Here is a 21510-nt window from a genome sequence, read left to right on the forward strand (position 1 = left end):
CAAACTCCTAGTGCTGAATTCACATCTTCCATGCCAAATATTTTCATAACTTTCTTCACAAATGTACCCTGTTTTGTTATATTTTCCTTTCTGCTCTCCCCCCCCCCCCCGACACATCTTCACTGTTACAAATCAAATTCCAGCCCCCAGCTGTAAGTAATATTCCTTGCTGAAAGATTATTTTCCCCAGAATTTTCTTAAGCACCATTATTTTTTTTTTACCTCAAGATGGCATTCATTGTGACTGACATATTTGCATTGTCCTACTGCAGGTGTTTTGTTTGTTTGTTTTGGTGGTGGTTTTTAAGTTTTTAGTTGTGCAAACTTCATCTGCACTGATTATATATGATAAAGAAACTTTATTAGAGATCGGCAGTTGGCTCTGTGATATTATTCCTTGCTTATCAGATCGGTAGCATCTTCTCAGAAATGCCTGCAAGACAAGGCCTACAAGTAGGGGAGGTGGATGATGAATGCAATGTGGAGGAAGGCCTTTCTCAAGAAGAGGTGTAGCAAGAGAGGTAGTAGAGGCAGGAGATGTAGGTTACATGTGAAATGAAAGGACAGGGCCAGCAGACCACCCCTTCCTAGCCTGCTGCTTGCTAATGTTTGATCTCTTGAGAACAAAATGGATGATCTCAGAACTAGAATTATGACCCAGAGAGAAATGAGAGATTGCTGTGTACTGATGTTTACTGAAACTTGGCTATCAAATAATAATCCTGATTCAGTTGTTCAGTTGCATATTCACTCTATCCATCGCAGGGACCGCACGGAGGCATTGGGTGAAATATAAGATGGAGGTACTTGCATCTATATTAATAACAGATGGTGTTCAGATATGGAGATTGTTAGCAAACACTGCTCGAGTGATGTAGAACACCTAATGCTGAAATGCAGACCCTTCTGTCTACTGAGAGAGTTTACAGCTGTGACTATCTTAGCTGTTTGTATTCCTCCACAAACCAATTGCTCTGCTGCATTAGGGACATTGTATGAGCCTATAAATGCACAAGAAAATAAACATCCTGACACAGTGTTTATAGTAGCTGGTGACTTTAATCATTGTAACTTATGATCTGTGATGCAAGCATACCAGCAATATGTTACCTTCCCTACATGGGAGAAAAATATTCTGGATCATGTGTACAGTAATGTGAAGGGGGTATACAAGGCTGTATCTCGCCCTCATTTTGGGCAATCTGATCATACTTCTGTATTTCTCTACCCAGCATATAGACAGCTCCTAAAACAAGCTTTCATTGTAAGAAACACTGTTAAGGTGTGGACAAGAGGAATATGAACAGGAGCTTCAGGATTGTTTTCATATAGACAGCTCCTCAAACAAGCTTTCATTGTAAGAAAAACTGTTAAGGTGTGGACAAGAGGAATCTGAACAGGAGCTTCAGGATTGTTTTTATTGTACTGAGTGTGATATTTTTAAGACAGCTGCTATGAATGAGGATGGCATTGTTGATCTGAAGGAATACAGTTCTGTAGTTTCCATCTACATAAGCACAGGCACTGACCTCATTGTGTCCCATAAAGACATTTGGATATATCCAAATTATAAACAATGGTTTAACTCCGAGGTTTCCACTGCGCTTAATGCCATCTTCAAGTAATATGCATCAGGCAATATCAGCGAGTATAAATAATCTAGATACAACTTATGCAAAGCTATCAGAGTAGCAAAGGAGAATTACAGTCCTAAGCTGGAAGGCTATTATTCGGCTGCTGATGCAAGGCATATGTGGCAAGGCCTGGAAAACATCATAGGCTACACAGACAAAGGCAGAGGGATGACTGCTGACGGTCAGTTTTTACTGGATGATTTCAATGAATTTTATGCCTGGTTTGAGGCCCAAAACACTGAGTCAAAGGCTACCACCATAAGAGAGAGGGGCAGAGAGGAGGCACCACCACCTTTCACAATATCACCATCAAGTATGGTAAAGTCCTTGAGGGGAGGATAAATCCTTGGAAGGCAAGCGGTCCAGATAATATTGCTGGAAGAACACTCAAAACCTCTGCTTCAAAGCTTGCTGATGTTCTGGCTGATATATTCAATCTCTTGCACAAGCTATAATTCCCACTTGTTAAAAGGCAGCCACTGTTATTCCCCTGCCAAAAAAGGGAAAAGCCAACTGACTGAATGACAACCAGATGGTTGCACTGACTCCTGTAGTGAAGAAATGCTTTAAGAGAATCATTATGAGTCATATTCAGTCAGTTATACCTGATAAGATGGATCCCCTGCAGTTAGCATACTGACCGAATAGGTCGACAGAGGATGCAGTCAGTACAACATCGCATACAGTTCTTACTCATCTGAAGAATAAGGTCTGTTATGCTCGATTGCTATTTATTGATTATAGTTCGGCCTTCAATACACTGATATCGATGAAGCTTATTAATAAGCTGTCCATACTGGCTGTGCCACCAAATCTTTACAATTGGGTCTTGGATTTTTTAACAGGCAGATCACAGTCAGTAAGGCTGGGGAATAACATCTCTAAAAAATAATAATAAATACAGGAACTCCACAAGGCTGTGTGCTGAGTCCAATGCTGTACAGCCTCTTCACTTATGATTGTGTTGCTTCTCAGCATGGCACCAATATTGTCAAGTTTGCAGATGATACAGCAGTCATTGGTCTGATCTCCAGGGGTGATGAGTAAGTGTATAAGAGGGAAGCGGAGAACCTTGTGAAGTGCTGTTGGAACTATAATCTCTGTGTTAATACCAGCAAAATGAAAAAGATGATCATTGATACACAGAGGAATAGAGTGCAGCACTTACCATTATATATTGGTGAGACTGAGGTGGAAAGAGTGGCTACATTCAAATTCCTCAGTATTAACATCTCTGAGTACCTTACCTGGACCGATAACATCACAGACCTGGTAGGAAAAAGCTGGCAGTGACTGAATTTTCTGAGTAGGCTGAGGAAGTTTGGTATGTCCAACACCATCCTCAGCAACTTCTACAGATGTACAATTAAGAGCATTCTCTCCCATTCTATTAAAATATGGTTCAGAGATAGAACAGTACTGGATGACAAGGTTCTGCAGCAAGTAATAAAAACTGTGCAAAACATCATTGGAGTGACACTTCCTGCATTTGGTGGACATCTACACCAAAAGAGTTTTTAGGAAGGCCCAAAACATTATCATGGGCACTACCCACCCACAGTACAAACTGTTTATGCTGCTACCGTCAAGGAGGTGTTACAAGAGCATGGTGGCCAAAGCAACCAGGCTGAAACAGTTTTATACCTCAAGCTATTAATTTCTTAAATAAAACTTGTGTACTACCTCTCCTTCCAGTATTGTTGGTTGGTTCATATTTAGAGAGAAATTAGCTGTTTTTGCACAAATGTGCTCTTTTGCACATTTATATATATTTACCGATAATGGCATTTATATTATTGTCTATTTATTGTCTTAGAGTACTTCTTCTTGTTAATTGTTGTTGTTTTTATATGCTGCTGGAGGACTTGTAGAATAAGAATTTCATTGTACTTTCTGACGCTGACTCTAGTACCTATGACAATAAAGTTGAATTGAATAGCATTTTTTGGTAGAATATAAATACATGCCAGTGTAATCTTCCTGCCTTGCAAGTAGTCTCTTAGTGCTACAAATCTACCTTTATTGTCTTTTTTATCTTCTTCTATCACTATTGGAGTTCCTCTTGCAATGTCCCAGGTATTCCACCAAATAACTATCCTGTAAACTTTTCTTTATCAAACTCATATGGTCCGTTCTTTCCAAGTGGGTCTTCTGTAGCATAGCTATTTGCACTCTACATTTTTAATATAGTTAACTACTCTTTCTTTTTTGTATTTATTTTTGGGACCATTGACAGTTAAAGACATTACAGAAAGCATAATTGTATTGAAAAGTTATTATTCCCACCTTTTATATATAACAGCTTTTGGTTAAATGCCTGGTTCCAGCTTTTGTGTTATAGCTATTGCTGTTACATACACAAAATACACTGTTTGGCACGTTGATATTTTATACAGTTGTTTCTTGTTATATCCATTTGAGCCTAAGTCACATCTTGCAAAATGTTTGTTTTATTGAAAGCTGTCAAACAGAAAAATAAATACACTCCCAATACCCTCCTAAAACTTATTAACATGCAAAACTATGTACATTTTCAAATATTGAAGTTTTACTCTCCTAATAGGAACCAGTATTCCAAACTGACAGACAATCTCCGTACCTCTCAACCTCTCAGTGCAAGAAGTCTGTACAAAGATAGAAATAATGGGGGGACAAAATCCCCCAAGTACCAGACCATCCCCTCTCATTCTCTCCAGTTTTAAACTGCCCCCTCGGTTTTTACTACATTTGTTCGGCATTACTTCTGTCAGTCTATTACCAAGCTGCCCTAACAATTACTTTAGGCTCTCTATTTCCCAATAATGTTTGCACAGTATTACTTTCACCCACTCATTCAGTTTTCTACCTCTGGCCTATTCATTCCACTCCTCTGCTGTACCTGTCCAAGCACATATGTCATCCACTTTGTCTCAATCTTACAATCTTTCTTTTCCGTCAACACAGTTTCCATGTCACATATACTATCAGTACTACTACTGCTTATGTTAACTAACTAATCTAGTTCTGAACCATTTTTCTGAAAATCTTATCTATACTTATTTAAGATACTAACTCTTGCAATTATTTGCTATTTTGGTATGTTTCAAATGCAGTTATACACCTGTTGTATTTTTTCACTACCTTTTGTTTTTTTTTCCTTCTTGTGTATGAGCATGTCTTCAAATGTTTTATAAATATTATTTACTATATTTCTATTATGTTTTAGGCTAAGGTTATATGTACCTATTCTGTATTGTTTCATTTTTGACATTTTATTTGTTATGTTAATTGTGGAGCTATTCTCCCTGGGCCTTCACTGAAAAGGGGCTACTTATTCTCAGCCCAGTGGATAATTCTGGTAAACAAATGTAAAATAAATAAATAAATAAATAAAATATTTGAAATATTGCTCCTATAAGCTTAGAAAGTTGCTAGAATAACAGGTTTTTGCATTATTATGTATTTTCTGAAGGATATGAAATCTGATGATTTGATAGAAAACCACAAATTTTATGAGGAACAGACCAGAAATATGAGGCATAAATATGAGGTGTAAATCAGGACATTCTGCGAAAATCTGGACAGTTGAGAGATATGCCACACTTACAGACTTGAGTTAACCTACAAGAAAGGTTATACATGTTAAAGACGTGTGGTGCAGCCTGTGCTTCAACTAAGTGCTGTCTGGTTTTGTCATATCTTTGTTACTCTTCCAGCTGAGAAAACTCTTGATAGCTTTCAGAAAACATCATCTTCTAGCTATTTCTCTTTATCAGACTGTCTCCTGGAGACATGAGGACCAGATACATGATAGCTACTAAGCATACATTTACCCATTAGAAAAAAGCCTTATAATAATCAACATTTTCTTCCATCCACTTGCCCTTTCCCAAAACTTTCTATGAGATCAAGCCAAGGGCCTCAATGCATTCATTTCCCCACACAAGAATGAGAAAAAGCACACCAGTTTGCCTTCAGTCATGCTCTTTCAACCAGACTCTTTGTCCTTTCCTTCCTTTCTTTTTTTACATTGCAGTGCCTACATTTCTTAAAACTGAACAAGGAGAAAAAAAGAAGGGAGAAGGAAAAAAAGGAAACAGAAGCACCTGTTTACTTTAGTATCCCCATTACACTTAAAATAGCTGAGAAAACTTTAGTTTAGAACATGCAAAGAAAATCATGAACCATAAAAATATTACCATTAAGAAAAAAAAATTGTTTTACTTGTAGTTTACTTTCCTTCCTCCTCTTCCTTCCTAAGTATTTTTCTGAACATTTATGACACGAAATAAAGCATATACGTTAGCGTCCCCTACAAGTTTAACATAGTCCAAAAGAGTCCAATATTTCCAGATTTTCTTGTCCTGTCATGTTTCACAAATGTAATCATTGCTTTGTAATCCCACATTTGTCAATTTCCAAGTTACTGATTTTATTCCTGTTCATCTCCATCTCCCAAACCTTGTCTGTGCTTCATTACTCTCAATTCTTCTAGTTGACTCTTGCTTTTTTCACTCTCTCAAGCATTTTCAATTGAAACGTTGGAAAAGGCTTCACTAGCACAGTCTCTCTTTGGTCTTTATTACTATAAGAACAAGAAGCAGAATCTCCTTCTGTTTCATAGCTCACTTTTTGTTGGACAAACTTTTGTATTTCCTCCATAGCAGGTACTCCATCAAAACAATGATTTTGTCCCTCCACCGAATAATACTTTGATGATAGCTGGGTAAAGCAGTTTGAGTCTCACACCTACTTCTCAACGTTGCCTGAATAGTGGGATAAATTTACTCCTGTTCTGCCTGGTGTACAATGAGTAATCATTCTCCACAAACACTCTGCTGTCTCCTACCTTTAGTACTTTGTCTTTCTACCACAGTTTTGTCAGAATCAATTCCTTCTACTGGCAGGATTGCATCTTTACTATTAGAAGTCTAGGTTGCTTTCTCATAGCCAGCTTTTGAGCATATACATGATGTGCCCTTTCAATTAACGGCTTCTGCTGTGGAATACCAGTCCAGTTGCTTATTTGTGCTTTTATAAAATTAATGCATTCTGTTCCTTCCAGCTTTTTTGGTATGGCTGAAAATCTCAGGTTTTCCCTATGTGACCTGTCCTCTAATTCTGTTATTTTTTTAAACATCTTTTCTTGAGCAGCTTCATATTCAGACAGCCGTTTCTTCATTTCATCCTCTGATTTTTGCAGATGTTCTTCATTCCACATTGCTGCAGTCCTAACCATTGGGGTAGTCCGCTGTCCAGTCGGCCCGAATACCAAAGTATATGGCTGACGTCGGTCAAGGCGCATTAGACTGATGTCAGGACGTCAGGGTACTAATGCGCATGACCGACGTCATATCCTCAGTCTTTTTTGCCGCATGGTCCGATGCAGAAGCAGTTTTGCGAGTGCAGGTTGGCGTTCTGAAATTTTCTGAAGTCGGAGTTTCAGACCGAATCAAAGTTGGCTAAGTACCCCGTTGGGGAACATTTTGGTTTTTTCTTGCCTCAGTATTTAACCGGATGTCAGAAAAGTGAATAACTGTATTTCTTGTGGGAAACAGATACCTCATAGGGATTACCATACTTTGTGTATACCTTGTTTAGGGCCTGAGCACGACGTTGTTGGATGCCGCTCTTGTGCTAGATTTAACAAACGCACTATTAAGAGAAGGTTAGACTGTGCCAGGTTAGTGTTTGGGAAGCGTTGTAATTATAAAATGCCGTCGGATGTTCCGGCCCGCTTCCAAAAGCGCAAGGACAAAACAGCAAAGCCTAGGGTTGATGAACCGGCAGTCCCGGACGCCGGTTCTTTAGAAGGCTCAGTGGAGCCAGAGGTTTTGCCAGGAGTTTCTTTGGAGTCTCAGGCAGAGACTTTACTGTTACAGGATGTGCCTTCTCAGGAGGTAGGCCAGGCTGAGGGGCTTCTCAGGTAACTGTTCTTCCCTCTCTTCCCAAGGTAGTTAGAGCCTCTCCTTCTGTTTCCAAAACTTCTTTGAGAGGTAGGCCAAGTTTAGCTTCAGTGGGGGCTTCTCCTAGCACTTCAGGTTCTGTGCCTAAGAAACATATGCTTAAAATGGCAGAAGATTTGATTACTATGATTAGAGGTTCTATGCCCCCTCCTGATAAGAGGCCTAGGGTGGAACCTGAGTTTGAGAGTTTTGAACAGTGTTCAGAGGCTTCTGAGTCTTCTGCGGAAGACTTGCAGGAGCTTCCTCCTTATTCTGATTCTGATGTGGATGATTCCACTCCTACAGCTTCTCCTCCTGAGGATTTCTCATTTTCAGAGACTCTGCATTCCATGAGGGAGCACTTTAAATGGGAAGGCCAAGATTACTCTGATTCCAGGAAAAGGCTTAGGGAATTCTTGTTTTTACCCCAGCATAGGCCCTTAGCTATACCTCCTGTGTTGGATGTGGTGGACGATGTTTTTGCAGAGGCTTCCCTGAATCCTGATTCTTTGCCTCCTGCTCCTGTTAAACCTGATAGGTACTATAGGGTGCCTGAAGCTCATAAGTATCTTTTTAAGAGTCCTAGGGCAGACCTGTAAACTGTTTCTCAGGGACCTAAAGGTGTTAAGGCCTCTGTTGTTAAAAATCCTGTTCCCACTGATAAAGAGGCAAGGGCTTTGGATAGATGGGGAAAGAAAGTGTATACTTCTTCTACTTTAGCCATGAGAGCGTTGAATTGTCAGTTTCACATGCTAAAATATCAAAATTATCTCCTTTCACAATTGAAATCTAAGGTGGATGCTTTGGCGGAAGGTATTGAGTGTAAAGAGTTGCTGGATTTAGTTCATGTGTCTGAACAAGTGGGTAAGCATTCTTTGCAATGTGGTTTTGATGCTGTACAGGCCTCCTCGAGGGTGGCTGCCACTAGTTCTGTTCTTCGCAGGCATGCCTGGTTGAGGGATCAGAATTTAGCTGAGCATGTTAAGACAAGGATTTTGGATGCTCCTTTACAGTCTGATGTGTTGTTTGGTTCGCCTGTGGAAGCAGTTTTAAAGAAAATGGAGGACAAAGCTAAGTCTATGCAAACTGTTAAAGATTTTTGCAGGTGCAGCCACCGAAGTTTAGTAGAAATTGGCCTACTAAGGGATGGACATATCCTGCTTATGATTCCCAGTCTAGGGGTAGGTCTAGACGTGGTAGGGGCAGAGCTCAAGGTTCTTTTAGGCCTAGAACAGGGAGTTCACCTGCTCAGACTTCTGGTGAGGGCAGGGGTCAGTCCTTTCGTAAACAGACCCAATGACCTGCCTTTTCAGCTGCCAGTAGATTCTCGCCTGGCAGCTCCTTTGGGAGGAAGACTGTCTCTTTTCAAAGAAAATTGGGATTTAATTACTCAAGACAGATGGGTGTTGGATATCATTCACCACGGTTACAGGTTTTATTTCCATACATTGCCCCTTTCAAAGGCATGCCAGACGTTCCTCCTCCACAAAGGAAAGAGGCTCACAAGCAAATTTCTCTGTTACTCCAAATAGGGGCCATTCAGCCAGTCCCTGTATCAGAAAGGGGCCTAGGATTTTATTCTCGCCTGTTCCTAGTACCAAAGAAGGGGAACACGTGGAGGCCAATTTTGGATTTATCTATCCTCAACACTTATCTGGACATTCCCAAGTTCAAGATGTTGACGTTACAACAGCTTTTACCTCTGCTGGGCAAAGATCACTGGATGGTAACTTTAGATCTCAAGGAAGCTTACCTTCATGTGCCTATAAGACTAAGTTGCAGGAAGTATCTGCGTTTTCGAGCTGGAAATTCTCATTATCAGTTCTCTGCATTGCCCTTTGGCTTATCTACTGCGCCCAGAGTATTCACAAAGGTTCTGGCTCCAGTGATAGCTTACTTCAGGCTACAAGGGATTAAAATCTATCCTTACTTGGACGACTGCCTGATTCTGGCTCAAGAAAAGGAAGACCTTCTACAGCATCTGGAATATGTTATAGCAGTGCTAAGATGCCTAGGGTATTCTGTGAACGAAATAAAGTCCAGTCTAGTACCCTCTCAAGACATGTGCTTTCTGGGTGTGAGACTGAATACAGCAGCCCAGATGGCCTTTTTAACCCCGGACAAACAAAAGAATCTTTCCAGTTACTTCCATCAACTATCTCTTCAGTCCGGGCTGACTGCAAGGACAGTCCTTCAAGCCTTAGGGTTCATGGCATCTTGTATTCTGATGCTTCCCAATGCCAAACTGCATATGAGGAAGCTGCAATGGTATCTCAAAATGTATGGACACAGCACTGCCAGGATTTGGACACTGTCATTCAAATAATACCTTGCATTCAAAAAGAATTTTTGTGGTGGGCTCAGGAATGTCACCTAAACAAGGGACTCTCTGTGACCCGGCCAGAGGCGAGTCAGATTTTAACGACAGATGCCTCGGACATTGCTTGGGGAGCTCATCTAAATGGAAAGTGGATACAAGACAAGTGGCCTGCCAGACTACAGCATCTACATATCAACATGAAGGAGATGTTAGCAGTCCAGTTTGCATTAATGGCTTTCAAGGAGTTACTTCTTCCAGGGCAGGTGTTGATTCTAACAGACAACACAACTGTCATGTGGTACATCAACAAACAAGGGGAACACATTCTTATCCTCTATGCAGGCAAGCAATGATTTTATGGGAGACTGCGCTCAGCTTGCAACTAACTCTTCAGGCAAGGTTTCTGCCGGAGCACAGAACTCCTTAGCAGATGTGTTAAGCAGACAAATCATGGATCCCCACAGTGGAAACTGGATCTTCATGTATTTCAGAAATTGACAGTGTCATGGGGAACTCCAGACATAGATCTGTTCGCTTCTCCACTAAACCACCAGCTGCCAAAGTTTTGCACAAAGGGGTTTCATCACACAGCTTGGAAAGTGGATGCTCTTTCTTTCAGTTGGAAAAATCTTCATGTGTATGCCTTTCCACCTCTGCCTCTTCTTCCAAAGGTGCTCTTAAAGGTCAGACAAGACAAGCCAAGGATGATTTTAATAGCTCCAGATTGGCCTCGGCAACACTGGTACCCACTACTAAGGAGTCTGGTAAGGAAGCCTCCATGGCCTTTACCTTTGATTCCACATCTGTTATCTCAGGAGGACGGTCACCTGCTCAATGTCAAGCTCCACTCTCTTCATCTAACAGCCTGGCATATTCTGTGTTGAAACACAGCAGGTCTCAGCTTCCTCAACAAGTTTTAAATGTGATTATGGAAGCTAGAAGACCTAGTACAAGGAAAGTGTACGCAGAAAAATGGAAGAGATTTTTATTTTGGAGTACAGCAAAGAATTTGGAGATTTCTGAGCCTAATTTGAGTGTGGCTCTTCAATATCTTACTGAGTTATTGGACAAAGGTTTGTCCTTCTCTTCCATTAAGATTCATGCTGCAGCAATTTCAGCTCACTATGATTGTGACCCACCATTGTTTTCGCATCCTTTGTTCAAGCAGTTTCTTAGAGGGGCAAAGAATATAAGACCCCCACGTAGAGCTCCTACTCCTGCTTGGGATCTCAATTTTGTGTTGGAAAAACTTACTCTACAACCTTTTGAGCCTGCGGCTACTGCTGAATTGAAATACTTGTCATGGAAGACTGCTTTTTTGTTGGCTATTACTTCTGCAAGAAGGGTGTCTGAGTTGCAGGCCCTTATGGCAGTAGAGCCCTTTTTGATTTTCCATAAGGATAGGGTATCATTAAGTACTAATCCTTCCTTTATGCCTAAGGTGGTTTCTAGTGTGGCTTTAAACCAGACTATTCATTTGCCTACTTTCGATGCAGATCCCCAAAATAAGGGGGAAAAGATTTTGCACACTTTAGATGTACATAGGCAGTTGCGTTATTATTTAAGCAGGACTAAGGATTTCAGGCAGTCTCAGCAGTTGTTTGTTTCTTTTGCTTTGAGTTCTCAGGGCAAGCCTGTGTCTAAGCAAACTATTTCTAAGTGGATTGGGTTTTGCATTTCATTTTGTTACTCCCATCATGGCAAGGAGATTCCAGCTGGGATTAGGCCTCATTCCACTAGGGCTACTGCCACTTCAACAGCATTTCTAAGGGGGGTGGCAACTAAGGATATTTTGGAGGCAGCTACTTGGAGTTCAGTGCATACTTTCTCTAAGCATTACCATCTTCCTCTCTACTCTAAATCTAGGGCTGGTTTTGCCACAGCTATTTTGCAAGGCATGTTGACAGCTCCTGCTTCCTTATGATTTGCCAGCCTCCCTTACCTCTGCTTTGGGATTCTACCCAATGGTTAGGACTGCAGCAATGTGGAATGAAGAACATAGTACAGTTTTGTACCTACCATAAATGTAGATGTTCGAGGATCCACATTGCTGCAGTCCAATTTACCCTCCCTCCTTCCCCTCTGTGTGTAGGGGTGGTGGTGTGTGCTAGTATATATATATTCTTGTACATTTTGTATTTATTGTATATATGTTTGGTGCAGGGTTTTTTTTTTTTTTGGTGTTTTGGTTTGGGCCTTGTCTTTTTAGGGTCTTCTGACATCTGGGGCAAGAAAAGACTGAGGATATGACGTCGGTCATGCGCATTAGTACCCTGACGTCCTGACATCAGTCTAATGCGCCTTGACCGACGTCAGCCATATACTTTGGTATTCGGGCCGACTGGACAGCGGACTACCCCAATGGTTAGGACTGCAGCAATGTGGATCCTCGAACATCTACATTTATGGTAGGTACAAAACTGTACTTTCTGTCATCTCATTTCAATATCTATGTGATGATATGAGGTTTTAACAGCTGTACTAGGAGAAGTAGGGCAGTGGATGTGTAACATATGCCAGCATAGCTAGCTGCAGTTTTGTAATTATATGTCATTTGTATATCAATCTGATTTCTACAGGTGCTTGTGATAAAAATGTATTTGTAAAGCTGCTTGTGTTAAAAAAATGTACCAACAATGGGTCCTGCTGGACAGAAAAGAAATACACCTGTATGTCAGATTGTATTGTAAGTGTTGAAATGAATATATTGTAACCGATGTTTCTAAATTGTCTGATACTGACAATGATAAAGTAAAGCAATGTTTGTTGGAATGTTTTGGGTTAGCACCTGAAGCTTACTGATTAAAATTTTTGTGAGCGTAAACATGGGGCAAATGAAAGTGTATGTGATTGTATTGCTGAGTTGAGCACTTAATTTCATAAGTGAGTGAGTAGGTGTCAAGTCACTACTTTTGAAGGCTGGCAGACATTTTGGTGAGGGAACAAGTCCTTAGCGCTTTGCCTGAGGACTTGAGAGTCTGGTTGGCAGACTGTGGGAGTGTAACTCTGTACATGAGCTGGGGGAAAAAAAGGGGGATCTTTACTTAGCAAGCAGGGCATCATTGCACAAAAAGGGGATACCTAGTGCTGCACATGGATGTACAGGACCCATGGTGGTCAGCATAAACCACCCCAACAGAGTCCACCAGTAATAGGGGAAGCCACTAGTTCAGGTACATGGTCAGGATCAAGGTTTAGATGTCTTAAATGTAACCACTGGGGCCATATAGCATAGAGATGTCCATGAAAGCAAGGTGGGGAACAAAAGGTGGGGAAGCCAGCAAGTGGGAAAACAGTATGCCAGTGGTAAGTTGTCTGGAAACAACAGGGGTACAAAGCTATCACTGGAGTTTATTTCCTATCTTAGTGGATGGAAAACAGGCCACTGCTAAGAGAGACACAGCCTCTGACATAACCATTGTGAATCGATGTCTGTGCAGTAACAGAAACCTGGTTCAAGGCTCCCGTGAGCACCCCAGCACTACCAGGTTATAACTCATACCATGCGTTTCGGCCCCAAAACTCGGACCGAAGCACAAAAGGAGGGGGAGTATCTATATTCATCAAAGATACCTACACCTCCAGGTTAGTGGCACTGCACAAAGCATCGGAAACCATCCATGTGCAACTAACAGCAGGCAAAACTGCCTTTCAGTTTGTAGCCTGCTAGAGAGCACCCTCCCTATTACAGGAACCCCACTTGGCATTCCTGAGGACACTGGAGAATATGAAGGACTCTCCAAACACTATGTTACTGGGTGACTTCAACTACCCAAACATTGACTGGGAAAACTACTCAAGCCCAAACACCCTCGCCCAACGGTTCCTTGAATTTATAAACTCTAATGCAATGGAACAACTGGTCACCACTCCCACAAGAGGGAACAACATATTGGACCTGGGCATCACCAACATGGGGACTCTATGTTCCACACTAGAGGTAAACCCCTCATTGGTAAGATCAGACCATAAACAAATTTCCCTGGACATCCATATCCCATCCCCACCCCCAGCCAAGGAAATCACTGTAAAGAATTTCTCAAAAGCCAACTTTGCACTTCTCAAGACTGAGGTGGAATCCTTCAAAGCCCCTGGGCCAGAGGATAATACAGCCCAATCCGCAGAATCCTTTACAAATGCATTCTATGAGCATCTGCAGGAATGCATGGATCGTGCTATCCCAAATAAAACCAAGACTCACTCCTCCAAAAACAGGAGACCGGTCTGGTGGATCCCGGCCATAAATAAACTATACAACAGAAGGAGGAAGCTATTACATGACAGAGCAAAATCCCAAAAAGGGAAGGCATCTCTGATCAGTATTAGCAAGAAACTTTGATCCCTCATAAAATCATCAAAGGCCAGTTTCGAAAGAAAAATTGCCCTAGACACTAAAGATAATCACAAGGCCTTCTTTAGTTATGTCAGGAATATGGGTGGAAACTCCCAGATATGCTCTGAATTGTTGCATAACGGTACAAAATATACCGAACCTACAGACATAGCCAACATCCTGGCAGACAGATTCTCCCCCCCCCCTTCTCCCCCAAAGGAGCAAATGCATATCCCAACTGAATGTAACCTCCATGACATCACAGATGCACAGGTGAAAGCTGCCCTCTCCAAAACAAAAAACACAGCATCTATGGGACCGGACGGTGTCCCAGGCTGTATCTTACATGAGCTCCAAGAAGAACTGAACCCTCACATTAAGTCACTGTTCAAACTTAGCCTTGCTACAGGATATGTACCCAAAGAGTGGCATACAGCTACAGTGGTCCCACTCCACAAAGGTGGTGCCACAGTGGACCCTGGAAACTATCGCCCCATAAGCCTGACTAGTCTGGTATGTAAAGCTATGGAGCGTATTATCATGAAACTCATAAACAAAGACATTGGGAGCCTCCAGACACTGGACCCTACCCAATTCAGCTTTGTTAAGGGCAGATCTTGCCTATTAAACCTAGTTGATTTCTTTGAAACAATTACCAAAGCCATAGATGAGGGCAAGGTAGTCCACACAGCCTATCTGGACCTCGCAAAAGCCTTCGACACAATACCCCACTCGGGCATCATAAATAAGCTTACCAGCTTAAATATCAACCCCTATATCACAAGATGGGTTGCAAACTAGCTCAGAGATAGAAACTACATAGTCAGAATCGCAGGTGCCATGTCCGAATCCAAACCAGTTACAAGTGGGGTCCCACAGGGCTCAGTTCTGAGACCTCTCTTGTTCGGTATATACTTCTCTGAGGTTCAGGCTAACACGGGGGATTATGGCTGACAAAGTTCGCAGATGACTGCAAACTGGGGGCCATAATCGAATCTCCAGCTGACACAAGCATCCTCCAAAAGGGTCTCACAGAGACGGATGCTTGGTGCCAGAGCCACGGCCTCAAGCTAAATGCTAAAAAGTGCATAGTCATCCCCTTTGGGAAAAACAAGGTGCCCACAAATTACCACATAGGTGGTAATCCATTAAGTACAGAAGAAGTAATTAGAGATTTGGGGACCAACGTAGATAGTAATCTCTCCTTTGATAATCATGTTGCCAAAGTGGTTAGAAAGACCTTCTATATAGCCCACCTTATCACAAAAGGGTTCGCATCTAGATCAAGAGAGGTCATTGTGTCCCTCTACTCATCACTCATCAGGTCCATAATTGAATACAATGCCCCTTTTGGGATGTACCTTACCCGACACCTGCAGCAACTGGAGATACCCCAAAAGTACCTCACCAAGAGGATCATGGGCTACAAACAGATGTCCTATGCAGCTCGACTAAAGAAAATCCAGCTCTACTCAGTTGCTTACCGCCTACTCCGAGCCGATCTATGCCTGATGTACAAAGCCATGTCAAACCCAGAATTAATGGACATGCTCCACCTCAAAAAATCCAAGTCCCTTAGAGCTAAACGCTCCAGGGACCTAAACCTCAGCACAAAAATAAATAGGACATGCAGGAGGGACAGATTCATTTCCCAGAGGCTCCCCTCACTCTGGAATAGAATCCTAATTCATGTTAGACATAGCCCCTCGCTGACCCTCTTCAAGCGAAATCTGGACGCGTGGAAGGGAAATCGCAAATTCACCCCTGGGATCTCTTCTGTGTCCCTGCTAGACAGAGGCACAGTAAACTAATCTTAAAAGGGTACCTTTTGTGACCTACTTTACAGAGGCACAGTAGGCTAATCTAATAGGGAGGCGGAAGCCAAATACACTCTGGCTAGGCTTATAAATGCCCTAGGGCAGATAGCCTAGTATCTACCTATGAACCTATGAAGCCTGCTGTGGTAAAAAAAGAGCAGTACTTGCTTGGGCAGTTCACTCCATTCAGAACTTTAGGAGGGACCCCATTCCAAATGCCTTTGGCCAGCGTTCACCTTGACTGGGAGGGTGGAAAAGGAAGCAAGCAAGTAGGTGTTTTTGAAGATATCCCTGAAGAGGTCTCGATAGGTAATGATTTTGATAATGCAGTACCTTGTGTCCATGCAGTTACATGCAGTCAGACTTGGAGAGAGGCATGTAGGTCTGGTAGTCTGGGGAGACCCAGACAGACCCCACACTTGAAGCCAGGGTTGGTGAGTTGGCTATTTCAGGGAGGGAGCTACCCTGTAGCAATGAGCCTGAATGTCACCCACAGCTGCTGGTAGGCACTGATGTTCACTTGGACAGAGTGACTGCAAGGACAGAGGTGAATGGTAGTACCCAAGCTGACAGTGAGGCACCAGTGTCAGAAGTTACCAGACTTCCTGTGGTAGGGGAGCTGGAAAGGGTCAGAAAGGCAGAGTTGAGGCAGGCTCAGCTCTCGGACGGAGGCTTGGGGGGAGATAGCTAGGGAGGCACCTGATTCTCAAGGAAAAGGGGGGTCAGTATACTGGAACAAAGGGTTACTATATAAAGAGTGGACCCCTGAGGGAGGGTAGGGTGATTTAATACAACAGTTGTTTGTGCCTAGAGCCTACTGTCTGGTAATTCTAGCCATAGCCCATGACATTCCTTTTTAGAGGTCATTTGGGCATAAAGTATACAAACAGACATATTATGCAGAATGTTTATTGGCCTGGGATTGCAAGGGATGTAACAGGGTACTGCAAGACCTGTAAGCCATGCAAAAAAGTAGTCAAGGCAGGAGACAAAGTCAAAGCTCCTTTGTTAGCTTTGCCTGTGATTGAGGAGACATTTCAGAAGGTAGCTATGAATATTGTAGGGCATCTGAGTACCCCATGTTCCACCAGGAAGATGTATATCCTGGTAGTAGTAGATACCCTGAGGTTGTGGTTCTGTCCAACATTGAGGTGGAGAAGGTGGCAAATGCATTGTTAGAGATTTTCAGCAGGGTAGGTTTCCCAAGTGAAATACTGACTGATAGAGGTGCCAGTTTCATGCCAGCCTGCTGGTTTATCTATGGGAATGCTGTGGATGAAGCACCTAAAGATCATCCCTACCACCCCCAGACTAATGGTCATATGGAAAGGTTAAATTCTACACTAAAGACCATGCTACAAGCATTTGCAGACCAGTTTAAGAGAGAGTAGGACAAATATTTGCTCCATCTGCTGTTTGCATACAGAGAGGTACTCCAAGAATCCACAGATTTTCAACTTTTGAGTTGCTGTATGGGCATAGGGTCAGGGGAGCCTTTAGATTTGATTTGTGAAGAGTGGGAGGGTAAGTGTGAATCCCACAAGGAGTCTGTTGTGGCATATGTTCTAAACCTCTGGACAAGGCTTAGGGAGCTCATGGGCATGGCTCAGGAGAACCTTGCAGGGGCCCGACAACACAAAAAGGTCTGGTATGACAGGAATGCTCAAGCCCTAGAGTATGCTGTGTAGCCGCAGGTTATGGTTCTCATTCCTGTCAGACACAGTAAGCTACAGGCCACTTGGGAGCGACCCTTCAAAGTGGTAAGGAAGGTCAATGATGTTAACTGCATGCTAAATCTGCTAGGCAAGAGGCAAGGGCACAAACTGTACCATGTTAACATGATGAAGCCTTACCATGACACGGAGGCCCTGATGCTGAGTATTTGCAGTAGGTGTCAGGAAGAGTCTCAGAGATATCTATGGCTACATCGATCCTGCCAGTAAAATGCCCATTTACTAAGGTAGAGCCTAGGGTTTCAGACATGTGGCATGACAAGGCAGCACTGTAGTGGGGTCAGCAGTGCCAGTGCAGATGGGTTCTCAAGACAGGGCATGGGTTAATGTATTCCCAGATGGACTCATTCCTTTCAAGCAGCGTTTCTCCTGGGTCACTTGAGAAACTAGCTTGAGTCTTCAAAGTGGGGAGAGATGTGATGATGTGAGGTATTCCCAGCTATGCCACGAGAAGTATGGCAGTGGTTGTGTAACATATGCCAACATAGCTTGTTGGTGTTTTGTAAAGAATTATATGTCATTTGTGCATTAAACTGATTTGTACAGGTGCTTGTGTTAAAAATGTACCAACTGTGGGTCCTGCTGGACAGAAAAGAAATACACATGTATGTCAGACTGTATTGTAACTGTTGAACTGAATATATTGTAACAGAAGAGAAGAGATTAATCTCAGTCCAAGTAACTTTGAAAAATAGTCTGAAATTAAATTATCTGGTTTAGGCTATAAAGCTTGTATCTTTCAGTTCTGATTGCAGCCAGAGACTAAATGTCTGTGTAAACCAGGACTAAGAATCCTACTGTGTTGTCCTTAGGGGTGAGCTAATTGCTACCCTGGAAGGGTAGACGTTTTTGAAATGCCTTTATAGCTTCCAGATGCTGTAACACATCTTAGCAAAGCTCTGTGTGTGTGTATTATGACACATAAGTGCTAGATTCTGATTCATTTTCTAGTAAAGGGGGTTGTGTGGGAACCAGAAGTCAGATGACCAGATGTATGTGATATCATTCTGTAATCCAGCACAGATTTGATGTTTTAATACTAGATGAGACAGACGTCTCAGGGCATTCTGTTTTTAAAACCTGGCAAAGAAGGATCACTTACCCACTTCATCTTGCCTTGCTTTAGTAAGTAACCAGTGAATATTAATTCTTTAGATCAGTCAGGAAAATATAGTGAGATTAAAGTAGTGTTTTTTCTGTATCATGAGAATCTATCCATCTGTGTTATTTTTAATATTTCTTGTGATTGAAACTTTGGTGTTTATTGTAAATAGATATTTAGTATTTTAGTGTTCTTTTACTATTTATTATTAAATATGTTTAAACTTTTCATTGTGGCTGGTCTTTTAGAGAATACTTTAACCTTTGAGAGTACTTGTATTTACTTGGTGACACTGCACCCACTCCTGAAAGCCTTGTTGCATTGGTCAAACACTACCATTTGTATTATAGGTTCATAGGTTGTACTAGGCTATTGGCCCTAGGGCCTATACAAGCCTAGCCATAAAAATTCCCTTGATATTTTTTCCCACAATATTTACTTCCCTGGATCCCTGTCTGGGCGACTGATGTGATCACTGGGGTGAACTTCCTCTCTCCCATCCAATCGTCAAGGTTCCTTTTGAAGAGGGCCAAGGAGGCACTCTTCTTGACATGTATGAGCAGTCTATTCCAGAGTATGGGGAGTCTCTGGGTCAGGAACCTATCCCTCCAGCATGTTTTGTTCATTGTGATGACAAGGTTTAGATCCCTGAAGCATGTGGCTCTGAGGGATTGGGATTTTTTTAAGTGGAGCATGCCCAACAGCTCAGGGTTTGACATGGCCTTGTATGTTAAGCAGTGATCGCCTCTGAGTACACAATATGCCACAGAGTATAGCTGGAGTTTTTTTTAGACGGTCAGCATAGGGCATCTGCTTTAGGCCTGTGATTCTTTTAGTGAGGTATTTCTGCGGCCTTTCCAGCTGTTGCAGATGCCTTGTGAGGTACATATCAAACGGGGCTTTGTACTCTATAATGGGTCTAATGAGGGATGAGTACAGTGGGACAATGATCTCCTTTTTTCTGGATGAGAAGCCCTTGGTGATGAGGTGTGCCACATAGAAGGATTTCCTGACTGTTACTAGTATTAATTTTACTCAGTACAATTGGGTACCCTTGTAACAGCATTAGAATATCTGCCTTTGGAGTGTTCTGGTGGCAGTATCTACCTTATAGTTTGGGCAGAGGGGGCATAGCTGTCTCAGCTACTTGGAGCAGGGACACAGAACACTGGTTTCACAGAAAAGGGTGGTGGAAGACGTGGCTTGGAACACTTGGCTGAGGACTCATCTCTACAGCTGTGTCAGTGGGGAGTCTTATTTGGGGGCCTGGAGGGAGAGAGAGAGGGAAATCCAGCCCTAGTACTGAGTGTGCTCCCTGTGTGCTCTTATGGGAAATTGTACTTTGAGCAGAAAGCTGCATCTGGAAATATTGTGTGTATCTATTTCTGTTCCAAGTCAACTTCCCTCACCTCTGTCATGGTGAGGATTGAGACTTTTTGATCACTGGTCCAGAGCAGGGGTGTCACAATCTGTTTAAAGCTTCTTCAGTTTTTTCCAGAGTTTTGTTATTTGAGTTGCTATAGTCCATCATTGTTTCATTTATTTTAATCAGATGTGTGCAGTTGCTTTATACTTTCCTGTAGAATACTGGAAGTCAAGTCTGGAGCTTGCACTGCTTTTTGCTGAACAGCTGCAGTACTTTTTCCAGTCAGTGTTTTTTTTCACCTTTTGTAGCTGATTTTCTTTCAGGTCCTCTGTATTTATTTTTTCCTGGCATCCAGACAGTGCACTTATTTGCTAGTTAGTGAAATTTACCCAGAAATATAAATCCCCTGTCTTTCTTTGCTAAGTTTCTGTTTTCACACTGGGAGAGCTAGAATTAAGCTGTTACTCAATGTGCAGCAATATTGGAAGTCCGGGAACATACCATATTTGAGACCTGGAGGTAGTGCTGCATGTTGTTGTCAAAGCATTTCTCTAAGCCACATCTAGAAGCAGCTTTCCAGTGGATAACAAGAAAAAAACATACTTACTTCAGCTAAGATTAAATGAATTGTCTGTTTGCCTTAAAAAATCCCCTTCCTCACCATATAAGATAACAGGATATGTGTAAGTAAACTCACATACCATAGAACAGGTATCATTTAAACAGGATTCCACATCCATACTGTTAAGTGAACTTTGTACCATGAAATGTTAACAAGCTGCTTCATGTATTCCACGGTTTGTTTCCCACACCCTCAATTTGATTACTGATTGATCCTAACAAGTTGCCTAACCAGAAAGTGCTGTCATTGTAAAATAAAATACAGCTACCTGGAATAATTTTTCAGTTAAGTCACTAAAGCGTAAGTCCAGAATCTTGGATTCTTTACTCATCATGTTCTAGGGAATCAGGATCCAGAAATGGCAAATTTACCCGGTCATTGTTACCTTGCAGAATCAAAAGAGCAGTCTCCAGAGCACATGAGGAAGAAGGAATTTTCCCTGTATTTTACTTTACTGCTGATTCAGTGATGTCCATTGTTAATTCTAGGGCAGAACTTCAAAGTGTGTCAAATGCAAAAACAGTTTTACCCTCCAGTAAGGGAGACTTCATAAGCACTATCTGTCTAGAACTTCCTTAGTATTAATGTTCGTTCCTCTCCTCCTGTGCTTCATTTAAACCTGCCGTCTTCATACTCTTTTTTTCCAGAAGAGCTTTTCA

At 42.0% G+C, this 21510-nt stretch overlaps 1 protein-coding gene across 1 annotated transcript in view; it reads left to right on the forward strand.

Annotated features, from left to right (window-relative positions):
- PPARA (peroxisome proliferator activated receptor alpha) overlaps positions 1–21510 on the forward strand; it is a 952408-nt gene that overhangs the window by 410512 nt on the left and 520386 nt on the right. The window lies entirely within an intron of this gene.

Source organism: Protopterus annectens, chromosome 11.part0 (assembly GCF_019279795.1).
Source record: "Protopterus annectens isolate FY-2018-M chromosome 11.part0, PAN1.0, whole genome shotgun sequence".
Taxonomy (NCBI): domain Eukaryota; kingdom Metazoa; phylum Chordata; order Ceratodontiformes; family Protopteridae; genus Protopterus; species Protopterus annectens.